The sequence below is a fragment of the Chiloscyllium punctatum genome, chromosome 17, assembly GCF_047496795.1.
Source record: "Chiloscyllium punctatum isolate Juve2018m chromosome 17, sChiPun1.3, whole genome shotgun sequence".
NCBI lineage: Eukaryota > Metazoa > Chordata > Chondrichthyes > Orectolobiformes > Hemiscylliidae > Chiloscyllium > Chiloscyllium punctatum.
Window position 1 is genome coordinate 16,446,889 of NC_092755.1, and position 18,292 is coordinate 16,465,180.

The 18,292-nt window shown below is 43.4% G+C and overlaps 1 non-coding gene across 1 annotated transcript; it reads right to left on the bottom strand.

Annotated features, from left to right (window-relative positions):
* Window positions 1-231: 231 nt before the first annotated feature.
* On the bottom strand, window positions 232-303 carry trnah-gug (transfer RNA histidin (anticodon GUG)). Its single transcript has one exon. It is a non-coding gene; the product is annotated as a tRNA-His (tRNA).
* Between the last annotated feature and the right edge of the window lie 17,989 nt (window positions 304-18,292).

Below are 18,292 nucleotides of genomic sequence, written 5' to 3' on the forward strand. Positions count from 1 at the left end.
CGGCATCTCCAAATTAATGAAATGGGGGTATGGGATGGAAAGTTCGCTTAGTGATCGTAGGAGGGAAGAAATCTCTGAGAACGGGTGGATTTGAATTCTGACATATGAAACCACAGAGATGTGAGCGAGCAGAGCTTGAAGGAAAATAACATCACCTTGGAGAAAATCAAAACGTTAAAACAACTGATTCCTTTGTGTTTCACAAAAGACTGGGACACATAGAGCGATTGCTGCCGTGACTCGGATTCGAACCGAGGTTGCTGCGGCCACAACACAGAGTACTAACCACTATACGATCACGGCACCCCACAGACAAACGCCCTTAGCACGTGCCATAAGTACAGTATCATAAGAAATGCTAGGCAGAGCACCAAATGCACAATATCAGTGCTTAGCGAACAGTGGCAATTATGTGGGAACTCAGAATGGGCTGACCGTTTTACATCGGTGCCCACAGAGGCCATGCTGATTCCATCGTTAATGTGCTGAAGGCTGAGGTAAATAGATTTCTCCAAAACATCAAAGACTCTGGGGACAGTGCAGCTTTTGTTACCTGCACATCCACCAATAACATTTATTGCATCCGTTGCTCCCGGCACGGTCTCCTGTACATTGGGGAGACTGGGCGCCTCCTCGCAGAGCGCTTTAAGGAACATCTCTGGGACAACCGCACCAATCAACCCAGCGCCCTGTGGCCCAAAATTTCAACACTCCCTCCCACTCTGCCGAGTACATGGAGGTCCTGGGTCTCGTTCATCGCCACTCCCTCACCACCAGACGCCTGGAGGAAGAATGCCTCATCTTCCACCTCGGAACACTTCAACCCCAGGGCATCAATGTGGACTTCAACAGTTTCCTCATTTCCCCATGCCGCACCTCACCTCAGTTCCAAACTTCCAGCTCAGCACTGTCCCCATGACGTGTCCTGACTTGTCCTACCTGCCTATCTTCTTTTCCACCTGTCCACTCCGCCCTCCCCCCCGACCTATCACCTTCATCCCCTACCCCACTCAACTATTGTACTCTATGCTACTTTCTCCCCATCCCTACCCTCCTCTCACTTATCTCTCCACCCTTCAGGCTCTAAGCCTGTATTCCTGATGAAGAGCTTTTGCCCGAAACGTCGATTTTACTGCTCGTCGGATGCTGCCTGAACTGCTGTGCTCTTCCAGCACCACGAATCCAGAATCTGGTTTCCAGCATCTGCAGTCATTGTTTTTACCAAGCTTTCATTGAAATGGACACTTCAATAGCAATACAGTTTAACATCTTTACTTCACGAGTTTCCCCACACAAGGCAGTAACCACTGCTGCCACATAGTCCCAGTTCCCAGCCCCAGAATCAGAGGAACTGAGTGGCGCAGTCGCGAATAACCAACTTGAAATCGAGATGGGAATGAGGTCGCAGAGATACTCGATGGCTCAAGTGACTCAACCGGAGAATGCACGGTATTTCTATGATGGTTTAGAGGCGCAAGCAATTCCGAGGTTGGGAGTGCTTCTGGTCAAAGGCGGGGCAGAAGGGAAAATTTGTTCCCGTTGAAAATAACAACAATCTACAGTGCATCTTGCTGAGACAGCTGAGTGACACAACTGGAGCGTGGGCAGCTGGTTTGAAGTTTAATTTTGCTTCACTATCATCCAGTTCCCCGGAATGAATTGCTTTCACCATTTTCATTTCCAATTATTTGATATCTCCCTGCAGTCTGTGGCTTTCTTCCTCATGGTTAATTGCATGACTAACTGTTGTATGATCTGCACACTGTTAAATCACGGCCACTACAAGTAAATAGGAATCATTGATCTGTATGAGAAAACAGTGGAACTCACTGCAGGCATGCTGCGTAGGTTTGCATGCGACGTCAGAATTGTAGACCGTGAGAAAGATGATCTAAGTTTCAAAAGGATCTTAATCCAATGAGTCGTTGGATTGAAAAATGTAACATGGAGTTCAATCTGGATAAATGGAAGGTATTGCATTTTGGTACAACAAAAAGAGTATGGCTTTGCGTATGTTGTAGAACACGGAATCTCGGGATGCAGGTACATAATTCCTTGTCATTTGCATATCCTAAAGACAAGATGGTTCAAAGGCATTTAACAAACTTCCCTTCATTGCTCAGTCCTTTGTGTATAGGAGTTGCGACGTTATGGTGAAGTTTTGCAGGACATTGATGAGGCCTCTTCTGGAATATTCTGTCCAGTTCTGGTCGCCCAGTTGTTGGAATGATATTATTCAGCTGGAGTACGTTCAGAAAAGGTATACACGCTTGTTGCCTGTGGAAGGTTTGAGTTCTAATGAAAGGCTGGATAGGCTGAGACTATTTTCAGATTCGAGATCGGGGTGCTGGAAAACCACATCAGGTAAGACAGAATCCGAGGAGCAGGAGAATCATTTTTTTTCGCGCAAGTGTCGTTCATCAGGTTCTTCCCTGAAACGTCGATTCTCCTGCTCCTCAGATGCTGCCTGACCTGCTGTGCTTTCCCAGCACAACACTCTCGACTCTGATCTCTCATCTGCAGTTCTCATTTTCTCTTAGTTGAGACTGTTTTCACTCGAGGTTAGGAGTTTGAGCAGCGACCTGACAGAAGTTATGAATTATTGAAAAGCAAGTTAGAGTTAACGATAGCAGCCTTTTCCCAGGAGGGGGTTTTCAAGACGAGAGGGCATATGGTTAAGATGAAAAGAGCGATTCTTTTTTTTTAAAAGGCATATGAGGCTTTTTTTTAGGTGAGGTGTTTTACGTGTGCAATTAACTTGCTGATGAAGTGATGGATGAGGGTACGTTTGCAACATTTAATGGACAATTGATTCCAATCATGAATGGGAAAGTGGGATTTTTAAAATAAATGTATTCATGCATAGCACGTCAGTTATTTCCCAGAGGACATATAAGAGTCAACCACGATATTATCCATCTGGAGTCTCATGTGGGACGGAGCAGATGACTATGACAGGTTGCTTCCAGAACTCGCATGAGTGAATCAGATGGGATTTTCTACACAACTGTTTCAGGTCATCACGAGACTCTTCAATTCCAGGTGTTAATTGAATTCAAACTCCACCATCTGTCATGCCAGGACCTGAACTCTTTGTCCCCAAAATATTACCTGGGTTTTTGGATTAACACCACAATAATAAAACTACAAGGGCATTATAACCACTCAGCGGGTACAGCAGGAGGCAGATGGGACTAGATTAGTTTGGCAGTATGTTCAGCATGGATTGGTTAGACTGACGGACCTGTTTTCATGCTGTATGACTCTATGATTGACGCTATGGAGCAAATACCTGGTTGGGATTAACAGCAGCATTGACAGCATAATCGAACACCTGATGGGATATGTAATCCTGCTGGTCTCCGGAGGTTGTTTTGCTCAGTGATCCCTTCCCACACACGGGACTGGTGAACGGTCTCTCCACAGTGTTACTGATTAAATGAGTTTCCATTTCTGTGGTTAATTGAATCCCTTCCAGCAGTTCCCACATTGCCCTGCTTTCTCTGAGGCATCGGCCTCCTTTTTTTCTACACAGGGTGAACGATCCTTTCAAATTGTGTCCACACAGATACGAATCCTGTTGTCCATGTTGGGAATGTGTTTTCATTCTTTCTCATTTACCCACAGGGTGTGAGTATCACTGGTCAGGACAACATTTATTCTTTGCCCCTCGTTCGTTGCTGCCTGGCTGCACCCGGGTGCGATCCCAGCCTCGGGTGTCTGTCTGTGGGCAGACTGCACATTCTCTGTGTGTTTGCGTTTTTATTTCTCCCTCTGAACAAAGATGTGCCAGTTACAGGGATCAACAATGGGAAATGCAGACTTATGGGATAGGGAATACCGTGGGGTCTGGTGGGATGCGCTTCGGATGGACAGTGTGGACTGGAAGGGCCGATTAGACTGCTTCTCCACACGGTGGGGATTCTTGATTTAAGGGTCAGCTCTTGTTTTTTCTAGTCCTGGAGTCTCTCGTAGGCAGGACTGGGTGAAGATGGTAGAATCCTCTGCATAAGGGACATGAATGAATGGGATTGCAGGAAAATAAAGTCATGATCTCTGTTCTTGAGGTCGGGCTTACATTCCAGGTTTTATTCGTCGAACTTCAACATCACCCTTTCCGTGTTCCAATCGCCAAGGACGAATAGTATAAAATATCACCCCATCACCACCTTCTCCAGGTTGAAGTCTTGACTGTGTGGAAGAAACTGACACTGAGCTGATGCAAGCAAATGCAGCTACCACCGCCACTGTCGGAAACACAGATCCAAATAGCAAAATCATCTTTGAAACCAAACACTGCAAAGTTAAGTGCTCAACACGCTCCAGTTGTCCCACTCAGCTGTCTTAGCAAGATGTACTGTAGATCGCTATGAGAGTATAAACGGGGACAACCATTCCCTTGATACGGAGCACACTCAACTGAGGAATTTCCTGGGCCTCTATACCATCATAGAAGGACGCACGCTCACCTATTGCATCACTGGAGACAGAGAGTAACTCTGTGCACTCATTCTCATCCCCATGTCCGGATGGATCTGGGCGGCTGTGCCGATGTGAAGCTAAAATGGTATTGAAGCATACATTTCAACAATATCCTATACTGTCCCTCGAGACTTTGATGTTTTGTCGAAATCTATCAATCTCAGTTTTCAACATTTTCTTTCAAGGAATCTCCACAGCCTCTGAGGGACATCGAACTGAAAGATTCAGCTCATTCTCAGTTCCCACATATCTGTCACTGTTCGCTGAGTATTGTACATTTTCTGTTCTTCCGAACATTTCCTCTGTTAGTATACTTATTGCTGCTTGCATGCATCCTGTTCTGTGGTTCCTGTGACCGTGGTTGTCGGTATTTTGCATTGTGACCACAGCAACCTTGATTTGAAACCAAATCACGGCACTAAGTGTTCTCTCCGTTGTCCTTTTTGTGGCACATGCTAAGAAATTAATTGTTTTACCTTCAAATTCGGCTCGCTCACATCTCTGCGTTTCATATATCAGGATTCAAACACACCCGTTGAAAGAGATTTATCTCCTTCCCACAATCATTAAACCTTCTTTCCGTCCCTCCCCCCATTTCTCTGAGGCAATGCACAACCTATCACTCTCTTTCACAATCATACTGTTCTGTCTGTGCTGCTGCTGCGGTTACTGTTGTTGAGTGAACGTGCCCCAATCCCAACATCGGGACCTTCAAACAATTCGATCCATTTGGATACCGCAGTTGTGAAATCAATCCCCATGTAGCAGCTGTTGCTGATTTAGGCCAGAGACAATTGGAGCGTCAGGCTCATGGAAAATACCCAGGGCAGTTTTGGTGAAAAGACATTTTATTGTTAAAGATCAGCTTTGTGGCTTTCTGCGTTGGTCTAGCGGTAATTTCATAGGATTGATAATCCAGAGACCGAGGTAATAGTCTGGGTACTCGGGCTTGAATCCCACCATGCCATGATCTTCAAATTTGGATTCAATAACTATCTGCAAGGAAGAATCTAAAGACTAACATATATCCATTGACAATTGTTGAAAAAAAAATCAGCTTCATTGATGTCATTTCGGGATGGAATTTGCTATTCTTACTTGGTCTGGGCTGCATGTGACTTCAGACTCATAGCAATATGGTTGAGTTTCAACTGCCTTCTGTGCAATTAGGAATGGGTAATAAATTCTGCTTAGCCAGAATCGCTGTCATACTAATCCAGAAATTTTAAAACAAATGCTCATTAGGCTCAAGCAAGAGTATTGTGTGCAGTTTTGCAAGTCACGTTATAGCAGGGATGTGATCACACTGAGAAAATTGCAGGAGATATTTACCGGGAGATTGATGGGCTGTGGAGTTTCAGTTAGGAAGAAAGGCAGGACAAAGCGGAGTGTTTGTCGCAGTGTAAAGGAGATGTGGACAAAACATGATCGAGTTAGGGTATGGACAGGGTTGACTGAATGAGTTTCCTCTTGATGGAGGGATTGATAAGCAGGGGCCAGATATTTAAGGAGAAGGGCAGAATGGTTTGAGAAGATGTGCGGAAAGCCTATATCAGCCAGCGGGGGTTTGGAATTTGAAATTGGCTGTCTGCATTGTTCAGAGCGGCAGAAAGCCTTATAACCTGAACAAATATTCAGATGTGAACTTGTGATGCCAAAACACATCAGGCTGTTGGATAAGCATTGTGAAATTGGATTCAGTTCATTTGACAGTTGTTTTTGACAAATGTGGCCACAATTGGTTGAAGGGCCTCCTTTGATACTCTTGTCCTCGGTAGTAGAATGGTTAGTGTCCCCGCCTATCACAGGGCTCAATTCTCCACTGGGGAGAGTGTAAATATTTTAAAACTGTCGCCCCATTCCCAAGTGCGGGTATTGATACTTCTCCTTCCATTCTCGATGGGACATGTCACAGGAAGGACAGTGCTGCCTGAATCAAGGTGGGGAAGGACTGCAACTCTCAGGGAGGCAGAGTGTCAGTGTAAGTGCAAACACGTGACCTCTGCAAACTGCACCTTGTTACTGTGTTGGAATGAAAAGCATTTGACAGACTTGTTCCGGATTGAAGTGTTTATTGGAAGCAGGAAGGTGAGGAAGAAATTGTGTAAAAGCATTCAAATATGAATGCAGAAACATTTTCCGCACCACGAATCAGAACGTAAAGCAGAGTGGTGTTTCAATACATTGAATTTGGGTTCATTTGCTTTGATGAAGCTGAGTTACTAGGGTATAAAGCCATTAAAAATGATTCAGGTTTTGCTCACCATGATGGAACATTGGCTCAGTAATTCGCACAGCTGTTCGGTCTGAGGGTTATGTTGATTGGCCCAGTTAAATTGCCCTCTCGTGTCCAGGGAGTGAATTTAGTAAGTTTAATGAATTAGCCACGGGTAACGCAGGGACAAGGTCAGAAGTCACAGGACGCCAGGTTATAATCCAACAGGTTTATTTGACATCATGAGGGGGAGGGTTTCCCCATGTTAGGTTTGGGTGAGATGCTCTTCAGAGAGTCGACATCGGCTCGATTGACTGAAATGCTCTTTCTGCCCTGGTGGATTCTGTGATTCGATCAGAATTGATAATGACGGTGTTTCCTGGGGTGTAAAGCCATTAGAGACGACGCTGACGGGGTTTACTGAGGATGAGATATTATTTGCTTGTTATCTTCGAAACTTTAGAACAGTTATCCCTGAACCAAGAAAGACTTAACTGGGGTTTTTCATGTTATGAAATGTTTGGACAGAGTAAATAGGTGGAAAATTCTCTCTTTTAATTAAGTAAACATCTGGACGTCAGGCATTCAAAACGTTTGATAAAACCTTTGAACAACTTAGAAGTGAATCGCTGTCACTCCGAGAATCTGTTTTACAAAATATTTGGAAGGCACATTTGGTGGCATACAAGGAATAAATTTCTCAAGGAGAGAGAGAGACAGCGTGTGGCTAGGTAAAGGTGTAGGGCTGGGGTGTAGTCGGTCGGATATTGCGGGGAAACAATGTCTAAGTTGGTTGACTTTAAATGTAAAGAAATTTCGTGAACGTGTGCAGATGAATATGATTCGATTCCAAAAACTCTGGATTTTGAAAGATTTGGCATAATAATGTACCTGAAGCATTGTAAATGGAACAGTGTGGATTTTTCTTATTGTGAAAGGATGATATTACATAATGAATAGGAAGTGACCAGTTGCTTGGAGAGCGACTTCCTGCTTTAATCACACACGTTAAAGATGTGGGGACAAGCACCATGATGTTTGGTCCATTTAATATTCAGTGAAATCTGCCAATGCAACGAGCAACAAGACTGTTGGGTTTTCCTTTGCACTTTAACCCTCTAGTTTTCTAAGCAATATTCACCTTAAGCTGAAATAAAGTCGGAGTAAATTTGAATAGAACATCAATCGTTCCAATGAGATAAATCTAATTCACTTCTGATTATTACAATGAACATTGTGAGGTTGCAGCGAAATGAATATGAAATGAACAAACAGCGTTTCTTGCGATTTAATCCAATTCACGTTCAGCCATATGAGAAAGGCCATTGAGCCACAACATCGTCTTTATTGCCCCCTCCATGGCTGCTTCTTCACGTGAGAGAGAAAGTGACTGAAGAAATTATGAGTCAAATGTAGGTGTGAATATGACGGAAAATTCTTGTTCTATATTTCATTCTGACTCAGAATGTACCAATGACAGCTATTCATTCTGACGAGCATGGTTATTTATTGGAATTTGCTGTCATTATAATTCCAGTGAAAGCGGAAACACAATGGTGTGGATTCGATTCCGCTCTGGAAATTTCTCATCCATGACTTTCACCGCATGGAACCGTGATGAGGTCACATATCATCCATCTACAAAATGTGCAGAGGAGACCGACAGATTATGGTGGTGGGTGATTATACCGATGTGCTCCACATTCACGGGTTCGAGTCACACTCTGGTTGGTAACTTCACAAACCGCTACTGCAGTTTTTCTTTGCACCTCACACCTCTGGTGCACTGGATCGAGAGTATTTTTCTTGTCCTTCACTGCACGGGAGATTCACGAATAATCAACACGACACTAAAGTCGAAATGAAGATCGAGAGCAGTCATTCTATTCAATTGTAGATTAAATTGGTGTAATGAGAAGGAACGCATTTTTCTTCCGCGCCACACCCCACCTCCACCCACACATTTCATTTTGTCCTTCTATGAATTTACATCAAAAAAGAGAAACAAATAACAACAGATTGGGAGCACAAGTTTATCCAGTGGGGTTGCAAATGAGTATTTTAACCTAGCACTTCACACAATGATCTGATCAGTATTTCAAACAGTCACTTGTAATTGGAACCGCAAAAAAACTTCTCCAATGAAACGAACCTTTCATTCTTTTACAAATGCCTGCTGTGTGTGAATAATACAACGATCCATCATCCAGTGTGATTACTGACTTGCCAACTGTATCAGGTCTACCAACGTTCTTCAGCAATCATAGCTTCTGTACACGCTTTGGCCAATGTCATTTGTTGCCTACAGGTCAGAGCACATTTCTTCTTCCTGCATTTACGAGCCTTGTTCCTGATCTGTCTGAACTGTTTAATAAAACTTTTTTCTATCACTAAATCCCATCCCCTCACAATGCTGAACTTATGAATAAAATAAGGCGTTCGACCAAATATGGAAGTATGCCATTCAGCCCATAGAGTCTGCCCCATCATTCAACGAACTCATGGTTGATCTGATCATCTTCAACTCCTTTCTGCTCACTTACCTCGACAAAGTTTCATCATCTTTCTGATTAACTATCTGGAACAGTTTGAAAATACCCAACAACACAGTCTCAACAGCGGTTGCTGAAAAATGCCACAGATTCCTTGGCCCCTGAGCAAAGAAATTACTCCTCATTTCTGAATTAAATGGGCAATATCTAAATCTGAGTTCATGTCGTCTGGTGCTCTCCTCAGAGCATAGGGAAACCACCTGCCTATATCTATCCTGTCAAGATCCTACGAATATTGAACGTTTATAATGGTTATTCTGTGATTATATCTCCCCTCCATCTCCTTTGTTTCAATCCTAGCCTAAACAATCATTCCATGAAGCTTCATGTTATACAGAGTTAGCAACACGTTTGTAAATCTCTGCTGTCCCTTACAGCGTCCATACATATTATTAAGACAGATGGAGAAATTTCAGCGAGGAAATGGGTTGAAATCTCAGGCGCAGGTGGGAATTGGAACTTGAAATCAGAAAGCATTTGGAATCGGATTGATCCACAGAATGACCAAATACAGCAATGGTAACTCTGACAAATGAGAATCTAATCATATTCGATTGACATTCAATGACTTCACTGTAACTGAATTCCTCCGTGTAATCGTCCTGGGAGATCGTATTTAGGAGAAATAGAACCTGAACCGCCCATATAAAGAAGTTGACTACAAAAACATGTCCGTCGTCGTTTTTGTTTGATTATTAACTCAACTCTTGTCTCCGTGAAGCCTACATCGCCCGCAATGCACAAATTAGATGTTTAACAGAACTCTCTCCATTTTCCTAGGTGGGTTCACCTTCAATACCATTGAAGGAACAGGACACCCTCCACGACAATGCATTCTCTTAACTGTATATTTTTCAACACCTGAATATTTATTCCCTTAACTGTTAAGGAACAATTGCAGCAGAGTACGCCACCTAGAAGATTCACTGGAGTAAGTCATCCAGGCTTTGTTGACAGAACCTTCAAAGCTCAAAAACTGTACTGACTATAAGGACCAGGTTGAAGATGTACTGAAACTTCACCATTTGCAAATTACCCTCCAAGGCATATACCAGCATGACTAGGATAGGAATCAGTGGTAAATTCATTGAGTGGTGAAGTGGTCTTGATGGGCTACGATTTATACTTCAGCTCTCCCGCTTTTGTCTTACAATTTTTAAAAATGTTGATTATTGCATTGACCTGACTTGTGCCCATTCCTTTAGTTGTTTCTTAAACTGGCGGTTGTTAAAGATCTAATATCATCTACAGTCTGTGGCAACAACAGAAAATATCCAAAAGCCCTCACGAACAACTGATCTCCCTGTACAACAATCTTCAGAGATCTGTGAATGTCACTCCAAGATCTCTTTGTTATTGTGAACCAATCAGAATCCTCACTGTTATTGTTACAACTCCCCAAATTCATTACCACTCATTCGTCTGGATTCAATTCTATTCGCCATTTTTCCTTTCCACCCGATTCATACATCCCTGTGGTCCCAGACATTATTCATCATAGGCAACTACACGACCAATTGTTGTATCATCTGTAAACTTCTAATTCATGACTCCTACAACGAAGTTTGAATTATTGATCTATATCAGGAAACAGTGGTACTTCACTGGAAACAGGCATCCAAACATGGTTCATGGCTAGATGGAATGAACACCTGCCATGTTCCAGTCTCCAAGGGTTGCTAGCCCAAATATCGCCGTTACATTTGCAGATAACACGAAGATTGGTGGAGTAGCCAGAAATTATAGAGGACTGTCAAAGAATGAAGGTGAATATAGATAGACAGAAGAGTTGAGTGGATAAATGTCAGATGGAGTTCAGTCCAAGCAAATGTGAGGTGATGCATTTTGGGAAGTCTACTTCTGGAGCCAACTACACTTTACACGGAAGAGCTGTGGGTAAATTTGATGAGCAGTGAGATTTTGGAGCTCAGGTCCTTTGTACCCTGAAGGTGGCTGCACAGGTGGATCTTATGGTCAAGAAGACATATAGCATGCTTGCCTTCACTGGACGGTGCATTGAGTATAAGATCTGGCAGGTCATGTTACAATTGTACAAGATTTTGGTTCGCCGCGTTTAGAATATTCTGTACAGTTCTGGTCGCCACATTACCAACAGGATGTGGACGTTTAGAAGAGAATGCAGAGAAGGTTTGCGAGGATGTTGCCTGGTATGGAAGATGCTAGCTCTGTAGAGACGTTTAGTAAGTTACTATTGTTTTCATTAGAAAAAACGAGATTGAGGGGTCCTGATTGAGGTCTACGAAATCATGAAGGGTACAGACAGGATGGATTGAGATAAGCTTTTTCCCAAGGTGAGGGATTGAATAATGAGAGGTCACGCGTTCAAGGAGAGTGGTGAAACGTTTAGGGAAGATATACAATGAAATTATTTTACACAACGGGTGGTAGGTGCTGGAATGCGTTGCCAGAAGAGGTAGTAGAGGCTGACATGGTAGATTCATTTAAAGTGTGCCTGGACAGATCTATGAGTAAGTGAGGAGCAGAGTGATACGGATGCTTAGAAATTGGGCGACAGGTTTAGATAGTTGATTTGGATCGGCTCAGGCTTGGAGGTCCAAAGGGCCAGTTACTGGGCTGCAGATTTTCTGTGTTCTTTGTTCTTCATTGTTCACTATACTACCAACTTCATGCTCCATCGCTCCATCTCAGAGAATGACATTGTCAATTCCGATTATCACAGAGGGAATGAGAATATGACATGTGTCTGTGTCTGAATTTAAGTGATGTACGCTGGATTCGAGTGTTCGGTGTGAGCAAGAGGCCAATGTGGAGACGATGTGATCAAAAGCAGCTCTTCGAGTAAAAGTGACAAAACGGCGCATTGTTAAGAAACATTTCAGAGAATGCTTCTAATTCATCGACCTCCCGTGACCCACAGCATGCTTCCGCTGAGTCAATCTGCAGTGCGGGTTAATGCTGCTGTTGTATCTTAATAATCTAATAAACGGAGACAAATATGTCCTTCCTCCCGCCTTTGACCAGGACCACTCCCAGCTTTGGCATTTCATGCGCCTCTGTGCCGTCATAGAATAACCACGTGCTCACCTTCAAACCAGTCAATCAATTTCAATACCACAGTCGTGAGATTAATTCTCATGTAGCAGCTTTTACTGATATGAACTAGAGATTATTGGAATATCAGGCTCAGGAAAAGGAAACAGGGCAGCACCGAGGAAAAGAAACTTTATTCTAAAAGACATTTTTTCATTGGATTTCTACATCATTTATTTCACATGCTCATTTGGCTCTATCTAAACTATTGTGTGCAGTACTGCAATTCACATTATAGCAGGGATGTGATATCACTGGAAATGATGTTGGAGAGATTTCCCAGAATATTGTCTGAGAAGAATAGTTTCAGTTATGAAGAGAGGTTGGATAGATTGGAGTTGTTTATCTTAGAGCAGAAGAGATTGAGAGGAGACATGATTGAGATGTGCAAAATAATCAGGGATATGGATGGCGTAGACTGAAAAAAATGTTTCTCTTAGATGGTGAGATCAATCTTGGGGGAGTGGGGGTGGCGGGCGTAGGAGTGTGGCATGGATTTATGGACAGAGGAGAAAATATTTGAGTGAATGCACAGACAAATGTTTTGAAACAGTGGGTAGTTAAATTTTGGAACTCAGCGCAAGCAAATGTTTTAGGGGCAGAAATCCTCCTAAGTTTCAGAAGTATTCAGATGTGAATTTGTGATGGCAAGGCATAGACCAATTCAGATAGATGGCAAACAAAACCTGAATGGTCTGTAAGATCTATGTTAAAAAGACAAAAGTAGGAATTGCAGCTCGGGGAAAACAGAATGACGATTTTGGTTCAACAGACACTTCCTCAGAACTGTTTTTGATTCACTATGTTAACTCTGATTTCTCTCTAGTGATGCATTTGGAGTATTTTTTTGTTGGTGCATCAATAATGCGGGTTGAGAAAGATAGGGTGGGGGAGTGTGAATCGCGTCGATGGCACAATGCAGATTCAACTGGCCAAATGATATCTGTCTACAGCGTGTCTAATTCTAACTCTGAATCTAGAAATTTTTGTCCATTTTTCAAGTCTGTCGTTTTTCACATCTCACCTGTAATGTGAATTGTAGAACAGGACAACCGACGGTTCAGGCATAAGCCACAGCCAAACCATTACCACCTGACGCCTGGAAGAGGAATGCCTCATTGTCTGTCTTGGGAAACTGCATCCACACGGGATAAATATGGATTTCAATGGCTTCCTCATTTCCCCTCCCCCCCCCCCACATTATCACAGTCCAAAGCATCCAACTCGTCACTTCCCTCCGGACCCATTCATCTCTTCCCCTTCTAACTTGCACTTTCTTCCCCGCCTCCATCCACCTATCACTTTACCAGCAACCTTTCACACAACCCCAACCCCCTCCCTTTTATCTCTCAGCCCCCACCCACAAGACTCATTCCTGATGAAAGGCTTATGTCAGAAACGTCGATTCTCCCGCTCCTCGGATGCTGCCTGACCTGCTGTACTTTTCCAGCACGACACTGTGGCCATAGCAAAGATAGACGAGCTCAGCTCAGGCTCTTTATCTGAGAGCGGAGAAGGCTGAGTGAGGAAGTGATTAAGGTGCACATTATGGGGTCGGTGTGTGTGATAGGAACGAACTTCTCATGGGAAAGGTTAACAACCAGGGATGTACGGTAAACGCAAGGGAGAGGATTTTCAGAGCAGATATAGGAAGAACTTTTTCCCTCTGAGATTGTTGCTTATTTGGAACTCACTGTTTGAACGTCTGGTAAAGCTACGAGTCATCAAAATATTTCAAGAGTATTCAGCCGAATACTTGAGAAGCGAGAGGACACATGGATAAGGACCAGGTACTGGAAAGTGGGGTGAAGATAAGCAGATGTCTGATGAAAGATCCAAACACCGTACCGAAAATAGAGACCATAAAATCATGGGAAGTGTCTCCACATGGATATTACTGGCAATCTGTTACAAGGGGTCTGTGGAATGCTACACTCGTCAGAAGATCACTCTGGCAGGATGGGGCCGCTGTATCAGGAGGGGATAAGAATAGTGCAATGCTCCTACACCAATTAGAGTCAGAGTGTGTTGGAAGTTTCCTATGGCAGGCTGAGATAATAACAATTAGACAAGTCAGCCTTGCTTGCTAAATATCATTGTGGCAAATTGGGACAAGTCGTGACAATAAATATTTTGGACATGGTTTTTAATATTCAATTGACAGTTCGTAGAGTCAGCCCGCTTGAGACCCTCGTAGCAGGAAAAGACATTAAGTATCAAATCGGTAGTTAGTAGAGTCAGTTTGGGACAGGAAAACTTTGTGGTAGATTGGGTAGCTAAATATATAATCATGACAGGTTAGTCTGAGATGGAAGATCATTGTAGCAGAGGTGGCAGTAAAATACCAAATCATGACAATAGAATAATATTAAGTTGAATGTTGGAAAACCCATAGTGGCAGAAGTCGAGTGATAATAGGAACTAACATCATTGGGTTATTGTGTAGCTGGAGTGAAGTAATTCGGACTAACACAGTTGGCCGTGCTGATAAGCTGAGAAACCTGAGTAAAGAAAAGGTATAAAGTAGTGCCATGGACCCTGAGGTTCGGGGGCATTCAAGAATTTGCTTTCTGAATGTACCCGTTTTTTGTTTACAAATAAAAGATCTACTCTTTTAAGGTGTCTCTGCATTTCCTGGTGATTGTCTACATTTTCTCCACGAAAACCGCAACTTTGGGTGCAATAAAATTGTGGCTAGCACGGGTCTGTGGCGCAATGAAAGTCACATTAGATTTCTACAGCATAGATAACTTGCTATTCAAAATTTATGGGTTTGATTTCCACCAGAATCGGAGTTTAGATGCCAGCTCAATCAATGATTGTTCTGCTGAATCATCATCAATTCCCATCGTCAGGAGTTCGCGACCCTGCTGTTGACCAGAGAACTTTTCTTACCTTCATGGTTGTGAGTTTTGACGCAATCATATTGTTTGAAACATGATCAGCCAGAATCAGCTGCTCAGCCGCAATACCTGCAAAGTTCGTGCAGAAACCCACTGGCTCGAAAAACTTTTCCTTCCCATAGTGGCATAAACATTTGCGATTGCTGAAATGTAATTTTCCCTTTGTGTGACAGGTTGTTGTGGATGATCTGGGGTAAAACATTGAAGTGTTTGATCAGCCATGACGATATCAGATGGTCGGATCGGACCGGTGTGTGGAGTAGCCTCCTCCTGTTCCTTTCTTGCTGTGCTGTTTCTGACAGAAGGTTTTCAACAATAATATGATGAGGACAATCTGAATCTACACCACGGAATACCAAGGTGCTCCCCTTTACACCTCCGGTCTGACAGCTGGAATAGACAGTTCCTACTGTAGCTTTAGATCAGACAGTGAAGGTTTCTCTCAGGCGCTCTGTCAGACTGCATGCTCCTTCACACAGATTTCCAACTGGGCACATGGAGCAAGCAAACGTGTGAATATTAGGGATTCAGGGACAGATTTCCCCTCTGCTGGGCTGCAGTTCTGGACATGGTGACGTACATGAATTTCTGGCATTTGGTGTCTTACTGTGCATTCTTCCTACTTTACAATTTAAACTGGAATTGAATTTATTCTTGCATAACATTTTTACATCTTCAGTATTCATGAAGCTCGTGCAACGTGTTCTTGGATTTAGGAATGGTGAAGATTTTTGATTAAAGCAACATGATTCATGTTACCTGTATGAATTTTCTGAAGGAGATTGGTGAACTTTCATTGATTCGAATTCTGTGCCGAACTAAAACCGATCGAAGGAAAAGCCCTGCGACAGCGGCAATGTCACATTGTCTGTAAACAACGCAGGAACCAACAGAAACCCATTTTTCAATGAATTCAATTTTGCACATTTTTTGTGTCCTTTCCTGAACCTGATGCTTAAATAATCACAGGTTGATGTCTGTTTCACCTCGTCTGTGTGTCATGGTTATCACAGCTGCCTCACAGCAGCCTCGGGTAGCAGTGTGGAATTTGCACATTCCCCCACCCACCACCCCCCCCCCACCCCCCGATCTGAGTGGGTCCAAATTAGTCAGGGGGACATGGTTTTGGATGGGTTACTGTTCGGACTTGTTGGTCCGAAGGGCATGTTTCCACACGGTAGGGAATCTAATCATCACAGCAAAAGTAAAGTAGTTGAGTTAAAGTTCACAAGGGAGGAGTAGGCCACGTGACAGCTTTGCTATCGGCCGCTCTAGGAGCGTAATTTGTCTTTGCCTGGTACTTAAAGGTGTGTAAACTGCCAAGGTTGTAAGTCCAATGCTTATCTGAAGATACCGTTACTGTCATGGACCAGGAAATATTGGAGCGTCAGACTGAAACGCAGTTGAAAACAATGTTGAGTAAAGTAGCAGTTATTGGAAAACTACAGTTTCTGATTTGGGGAAATGTTCTGTCTTTGGAAAACGTGTCAATTATTGACTGAAAAGCTACAAATATTCCCCAGGTGAATATCCGTCTGTGGATAGAGATACAGAGGTGAAGTTTTAGTTTGATGACCTTTCTCAAATCGCTGACCCTGCAGTGGATTACATTCTGGGAAAGTCTGTTTATCTCGTTTCATATCATTCCATTTCTTTCAAACTCGCACAGCTCATTAAACCAATCGAAAGTATTAGATCTATTCCTTTGGGAAGTTTGATAGTTGTCAGAATAAAATAATGATTGCTCCAAACATCTTTATCGTTCCCCACTGGCTTTGAAGTGCGAACCTTTAGTTTCCACTCACCTAAACAAGGGAAATTCCCTCATATTTACTCTTACCAACTTCACATCAGGTGGATAACCTCCTTTCGGACACAATTAAGACTTTCCTGATTTCTCCCGCATGATTCTTTATCTATCCCACCATCCCATTAAACTACCTCTTTTCTTTTCTAGTGTTTTATCTCCTAGTAAACCTCATTTCCATCGCTTGTATCGATTTTGTATCAAGTGAAATCTGGCCGTGTCATTCCTCATCTCTTTATATTCCGGTAAGTGCTGCCCGTGTCTTTTATCATGTCTTTATATCCCAGTAAGTTTCAACCTCAGAAAGGATGCTGGGTACAATTCAACACGTGAAAACTCGCGACTAAGCTGTGAAATCTTATTACCGACACAGGAAAGGTGGAAGCAATTTCAACTACAGCTGAATCGATTGGCTGCAGCAGCATCGGGTCAAATCCCAGTCAGTTCAGTGGCTGTTGTTATTATATTTATTTCTTCTCTCCGTGTGCTGATTTGGAGTGCGAGCAGCGGCTGAGTTTAAACAAACCCGGAAGGCTACAGCGAAGGAAAGACAGTTTGTTTTAAAATTACTTACCGGTAGCGGGCAGCGGTGTTGTTTTCTCTTCACAGAAAGAGCGGGAGCAGCAGGGGGAAGTGACGACGACCAGAGGGGCAGCTGAGACCCGGAAGCAGGTATAGAGTAAGCTTACTTGGGTAGGTTTTGTTTTCCCTATAAAAGCGCACAGGAGTGGAACCCGAGGCACTACAGAGGTAGTGCCTCCTACCCGCCCTCCTCCTCTAACCTAATAATAAGACCCGTTGTGGTAAGTAGGTAAGCGCTGCATTTTGCTTGTTCTATTTTTTAGACCTAGTTTGTTTTTTTAAAAGGTCACTTTTACAGGGATGGTAGTGAAGGCAGTGCAATGTTCCTCTTGCAACATGTTTGAGGTGAGGGATGCCATGGACGTCCCTGCTGATTACACTTGCAGGAAGTGAACCCATCTCCAGCTCCTTCAAGAACGTGTTAGCGAACTGGAGCTGGAGTTGGATGAACTTAGGATCATTCGCGAGGCAGAGGGGGTCATAGATCGGAGCTTTAGGGAAGTAGTAACTCCAACGATTGCAGACAGATGGGTGACAGTGAGGGGGACTGGGAGGAAGCAGCCAGTGCAGGCACCCCTGCAGCCGTTCCCCCCAAAAACAAGTATACCGTTTTCAATACTTGTGGGGGGGCGGGGGGGGTCTTACCAGGGGTAAGTAATGGGGCTCAGGCCTCTGGCAT